The sequence below is a fragment of the Bufo bufo genome, chromosome 4, assembly GCF_905171765.1.
Source record: "Bufo bufo chromosome 4, aBufBuf1.1, whole genome shotgun sequence".
Taxonomy (NCBI): domain Eukaryota; kingdom Metazoa; phylum Chordata; class Amphibia; order Anura; family Bufonidae; genus Bufo; species Bufo bufo.
This window is the reverse complement of record NC_053392.1, coordinates 282,474,606-282,481,253: the sequence shown is the minus strand read 5'-3', so window position 1 is coordinate 282,481,253 and position 6,648 is coordinate 282,474,606. Positions and strand designations below refer to the sequence as shown.

Here is a 6,648-nt window from a genome sequence, read left to right as displayed (position 1 = left end):
GATACCGGAAAACAACGCAAGTGTGAAAGTAACCGAAGCCGCAAGCCAGTCTGCAGTGTCTAAACTGGGACATTGTGACAAACAAATGGTGGCAGTTTCTGCATGGCGATTTTTTGTGTGAACTGGCCATTTATCGCAGTAAACATCAGGGAAAAAAAAACACTGATGGAGTAATGCATTTCTTGAGGCTTTTTATTTTTCACAAAAACAGGACCTCTTAGGGCCGGGCACGTGGTGTTTTTTTTTTACAGAAATTGTCTCAGATGATTCTGCCAAAACTGCGAAACAGCCGCCCATTGTTTTCAACGGAGGCCACAGTTACACCGCTACACGTCCTCTCCTGTGTCATCTCCGGCGGGCACGGCCATTACATGTCCTGCCAGCACAGGAGGCTGTGCCCGCGAGGAGGCGAGGTAAGATGTCGTAAGCTGATCAGGGGGCAGGCCTGGCACTCTCAGAACACCGGCAAACACTGTGGGTGAGGGTCCCTACAGCCGCCGCGGGGAGCAGAGCGGTGAGTTGGGCACTGCTATGGCACGCTGTCTGTGCCATGTAATATCCATGCCATGCTGCAGCACCCGCCTGTTCCTATGGGTGCACTAAAGCGGGCTATACATTGTGGCTGATCAGTTGTCCTGCCCACCAGCAGCAACACAGACCCGCTCCCAAGTGTCCCTCTTTTGGATTGACAGTCCCTCTTTTTGACCCAAGTCCCTGATCTGAGGTATAGATTTGCATTATTACATTTACAATATTGACCCAGAAAGCATTTCTCTGGTTGGTTTCTATATATATTTGAGCCCACCTTGTATATTATTTCATTATTTTATGCAGTTGGAATTTTACAAACCTCTATAGTCAGATTATTTTTGCGCCATTTTGTAAGAGAAAACTATTGGAGTGTATAAATAGGCAGGAAAATGGCATCTTTCACACAATGAACCATAAGGCTACTTTCACACTACCGTTTTTACTGGATCCGTCATGGTTCAGCAAAAACCCTTCCGTTACCGATAATACAACCATCTGCATCCGTTATGAACGGATCCGGTTGTATTATCTTTAACATATCCAAGACGGATCCGTCATTAACTCCATTGAAAGTAAATGGAGGACGGATCTGTTTTCTATTGCGTCTGAACAGAACGGAATGCTCCAAAATGCACTCCGTTCCGTTTTGCGCTGCATCCCACGCCATGGGAACGTAGCCAAACGAAAGGGAACGCATTTTGGAGCATTCCGTTCTGTTCAGTTACGTTTTGTCCCCATTGACAATGAATGGGGACAAAACGGAAGCGTTTTTCTCCGGTATTGAGCCCCTATGACAGATCTCAATACCGGAAAATGTAAACGCTAGTGTGAAAGTAGCCTAAGTGTCAGTCTTTGAACATCCAAAAAGTTGGAAGGTATGGCGACATGCCATGCTGTCCCTCCAGAGAAACGGACTCCCTGGTCCCTAAGAACAATGGCAAATGATTGGCAGAATTTGGGCAATTATGTGCAGGTTTGGCCAACAGCATCTGAAATTTTCCAGCAGACAGTTTGTTCTAGTTTTTTAAACGTCAGTCAGCCCAGGTCGGCCACTTTTATCTCGTGAATGGCCAGCATTATTGAACTGACCCACAAGAAGTACAATTCTCACTGAGGATGAGAAATATGGGGGTTCCTTTGCGAATATTAGCACAACACAAAGCAGTACCCCATTGTGAAGTGTGCGCTGTGCCCCCCCTAGACAGCGCACCTTGGTTGAGGAATACCAGTCTGCGCCAATTTGAAGTCTGCGATTTTGACTCAGATTTACCCCAGACCTCCCCTGTGCAGACAATTGACAGGCTGTGAATTTCAAAATCCGCACCGAAGGTCAATTTCCCTGAGGAAAATTTCTGCATCATGCACATGAGATTTTGAAAAGCTCATCTACTTAGCTGGTACATACGCTGCAGATTTTCTGCAGAGTTAGCACCATGTGCGCCATCATATGCACCATGTCCATATAACTTAAGGCCTCTTTTACACCCAGTGGTTTTTGTCTGGCCGATTCTCGGTATATTTGCAAAGTAGAGGCCGGATCTCTGGTGGACCCCAATATAGTCAATGGGTCCTGTGGGCAGGTGACAGTATCCGGCAATGTCCGATCCAGAGAACACCGGCAGTTCTTTACCGGAACAGCCTGCTGGATTTCCCTTGCCTAAGGCTACTTTCACACTTGCGTTGTTCTTTTCCGGCACTGAGTTCCGTCACAGGGGCTCTATACCGGAAAAGAACTGATCAGTTTTATCCCCATGAATTCTGAATGGAGAGTAAGGGCTCTTTCACACCTGCGTTATTGTCTTCCGGCATAGAGTTCCGTCGTCGGGGCTCTATGCCGGAAGAATCCTCATCAGGATTATCCTAATGCATTCTGAATGGAGAGAAATCCGTTCAGGATGCATCAGGATGTCTTCAGTTCCGGAACGGAACGTTTTTTGGCCGGAGAAAATACCGCAGCATGCTGCGCTTTTTGCTCCGGCCAAAAATCCTGAAGACTTGCCACAAGGCCGGATCCGGAATTAATGCCCATTGAAAGGCATTAATCCGGATCCGGCCTTAAGCTAAACATCGTTTAGGCGCATTGCCGGAGCCGACATTTAGCTTTTTCTGAATGGTTACCATGGCTGCCGGGACGCTAAAGTCCTGGCAGCCATGGTAAAGTGTAGCGGGGAGCAGTATACTTACCGTCCGTGCGGCTCCCGGGGCGCTCCAGAGTGACGTCAGGACGCCGCCAAGCGCATGGATCACGTGATCGCATTGGACACGTCATCCATGCGCATGGGGCGCTCTGACGTCATTCTGGAGCGCCCCGGGAGCCGCACGGACTGTAAGTATACCGCTCCCTTGCTCCCCGCTCCTACTATGGCAACCAGGACTTTAATAGCGTCCTGGGTGCCATAGTAACACTGAAAGCATTTGGAAGACGGTTCCGTCTTCAAATGCTTTCAGTACACTTGCGTTTTTCCGGATCCGGAGTGTAATTCCGGCAAGTGGAGTACACGCCGGATCCGGACAACGCAAGTGTGAAAGAGGCCTAATCCGTTCAGTTTGCATCAGGATGTCTTCAGTTCAGTCGTTTTGACTGATCAGGCAAAAGAGAAAACCGCAGCATGCTACGGTTTTCTCACCGGCGAAAAAAACTGAAGACTTGCCTGAACGCCGGATCCGGCATTTTTTCCCATAGGAATCTATTAGCGCCGGATCCGGCATTCAGAATACCGGAATGCCAGATCCGATAAAAATGTGAAAAAATGTACAAGACGGATCCGTCTGTCCACATGACAAGCGGAGAGACGGATCCGTCCTTGCAATGCATTTGTGAGACGGATCCGCATCCGGATCCGTCTCACAAATGCTTTCAGTCAGCGGCAGATCGGCGGATCCGGCAGGCAGTTCCGACGACGGAACTGCCCGCCGGATCACACTGCCGCAAGTGTGAAAGTAGCCTTAGGCGGGTTCTGTGGCCTCCGGCACTCCAGCTGTTCTGAAACTACAACTCAAGTTATAAGAACAGGAAAGCAAGAGTGCATGCTGGGAGTTGTAGTTTCACAACAGCTGGAGTTCTGAAGGTTGCTGATCCCTGACCTAAGGGAACACTTCACCAGCAAAGTCAATGAGAATCTAGCAGATTTTGTCCCCACGCTGCTGAAAATAATCTGTAGTGTAAATGGATCCTTGTGGTGGGGGTACTGAGGGGTTTATGGTGATAGCGATGGTTAATTTGTAGCCATGTTTTATCTGGGGTCAGAGGTTGAAAATAGGTGTAAAGTCTGTTTTCTTCATTCATTGTATACTACTCTGGTAATGATTAAGCCTGCTACAGCTGAGGGACAAAGCAAAACCTTAGAGGAGTTTTCCGGACATCAATATCTGATCGGTGGGTTCTGGCTCCCAGCACCCCCACTTATCATCTGTTTGAAGACGCCTCAGCTCTGCGGTGAGTGCCACCTCCTAGGCCAGTGACGTCACAGTCATTGGTCCCAAGGCCTATGTGCAGCTCAGTCACAGTCAAGTGAATGGGCCTGCATTGCAATACCAAGCATGGCTGCTATTCAGTGTATAGTGGTAGGTATGCTGTGAGGAGATACACTCATTGACAAAAATAAATAATGCACCAAGAAGGGGTTATTGGAATCAAATGAAAACTTTGTGCGAATGTAATGATGATATATGTATATGATTACTATATTAGAGTGAAGGCATGTTTATTGGAGTTAATTGTATAATTGAAAGGAGGCTCTTACACTCTGTTGGGCCTCCTCTAGCCCTGATACAAGATGAGATACGGTTGGGTATGGGGCATACAGGTTCTGTATGGTATCCTGCAGCACATTTGCCCACAGACTGGGATTTTTTTTGCAATGAGTGTAACTGATGTATATAGAGGGAGGACTAGAGGAGGGTATATAGTGTATATAGAGGGAGGACTGGAGGAGGGTATATAATGTATATAGAGGGAGGACTAGAGGAGGGTATATAGTGTATATAGAGGGAGGACTGGAGGAGGGTATATAGTGTATATAGAGGGAGGACTGGAAGATGGTATATAATGTATATAGAGGGAGGACTGGAGGAGGGTATATAATGTATATAGAGGGAGGACTGGAGGAGGGTATATAGTGTATATAGAGGGAGGACTGGAAGATGGTATATAATGTATATAGAGGGAGGACTAGAGGAGGATATATAATGTATATAGAGGGAGGACTGGAGGAGGGTATATAATGTATATAGAGGGAGGACTGGAGGAGGGTATATAGTGTATATAGAGGGAGGACTGGAGGAGGGTATATAATGTATATAGAGGGAGGACTGGAGGAGGGTATATAATGTATATAGAGGGAGGACTGGAGGAGGGTATATAATGTATATAGAGGGAGGACTGGAGGAGGGTATATAATGTATATAGAGGGAGGACTGGAGGAGGGTATATAATGTATATAGAGGGAGGACTGGGGGAGGGTATATAATGTATATAGAGGGAGGACTGGAGGAGGGTATATAATGTATATAGAGGGAGGACTGGAGGGGGGTATATAGTGTATATAGAGGGAGGACTAGAGGAGGGTATATAGTGTATATAGAGGGAGGACTGGAGGAGGGTATATAGTGTATATAGAGGGAGGACTGGAAGATGGTATATAATGTATATAGAGGGAGGACTGGAGGAGGGTATATAATGTATATAGAGGGAGGACTGGAGGAGGGTATATAGTGTATATAGAGGGAGGACTGGAAGATGGTATATAATGTATATAGAGGGAGGACTAGAGGAGGATATATAATGTATATAGAGGGAGGACTGGAGGAGGGTATATAATGTATATAGAGGGAGGACTGGAGGAGGGTATATAGTGTATATAGAGGGAGGACTGGAGGAGGGTATATAATGTATATAGAGGGAGGACTGGAGGAGGGTATATAATGTATATAGAGGGAGGACTGGAGGAGGGTATATAATGTATATAGAGGGAGGACTGGAGGAGGGTATATAATGTATATAGAGAGAGGACTGGAGGAGGGTATATAATGTATATAGAGGGAGGACTGGGGGAGGGTATATAATGTATATAGAGGGAGGACTGGAGGGGGGTATATAGTGTATATAGAGGGAGGACTAGAGGAGGGTATATAGTGTATATAGAGGGAGGACTGGAGGAGGGTATATAGTGTATATAGAGGGAGGACTGGAAGATGGTATATAATGTATATAGAGGGAGGACTGGAGGAGGGTATATAATGTATATAGAGGGAGGACTGGAGGAGGGTATATAGTGTATATAGAGGGAGGACTGGAAGATGGTATATAATGTATATAGAGGGAGGACTAGAGGAGGATATATAATGTATATAGAGGGAGGACTGGAGGAGGGTATATAATGTATATAGAGGGAGGACTGGAGGAGGGTATATAGTGTATATAGAGGGAGGACTGGAGGAGGGTATATAATGTATATAGAGGGAGGACTGGAGGAGGGTATATAATGTATATAGAGGGAGGACTGGAGGAGGGTATATAATGTATATAGAGGGAGGACTGGAGGAGGGTATATAATGTATATAGAGGGAGGACTGGAGGAGGGTATATAATGTATATAGAGGGAGGACTGGGGGAGGGTATATAATGTATATAGAGGGAGGACTGGAGGAGGGTATATAATGTATATAGAGAGAGGACTGGGGGAGGGTATATAATGTATATAGAGGGAGGACTGGAGGAGAGTATATAGTGTATATAGAGGGAGGACTGGAGGAGGGTATATAGTGTATATAGAGGGAGGACTGGAAGATGGTATATAATGTATATAGAGGGAGGACTGGAGGAGGGTATATAATGTATATAGAGGGAGGACTGGAGGAGGGTATATAATGTATATAGAGGGAGGACTGGAGGAGGGTATATATAGTGTATATAGAGGGAGGACTGGAGGAGGGTATATATAGTGTATATAGAGGGAGGACTGGAGGAGGGTATATAATGTATATAGAGGGAGGACTAGAGGAGGGTATATAATGTATATAGAGGGAGGACTGGAGGAGGGTATATAATGTATATAGAGGGAGGACTGGAGGAGGGTATATAATGTATATAGAGGGAGGACTGGAGGAGGGTATATA

General features: G+C 46.1%; 1 protein-coding gene across 2 annotated transcripts in view; it reads left to right on the top strand.

Annotated features, from left to right (window-relative positions):
- Positions 1–415: 415 nt before the first annotated feature.
- The window catches only part of ASRGL1 (asparaginase and isoaspartyl peptidase 1), a 72,799-nt gene continuing 66,566 nt past the window's right edge, over positions 416–6,648 (top strand). Inside the window, exon 1 of one of the 2 annotated variants that reach the window (XM_040428643.1) lies at positions 416–514. The gene's annotated coding sequence lies outside the window, so the exon portion shown is untranslated. Of the gene's footprint in view, positions 515–3,859; positions 3,968–6,648 lie in introns of those variants that run through there. The other variant, XM_040428644.1, reaches the window with a different exon arrangement.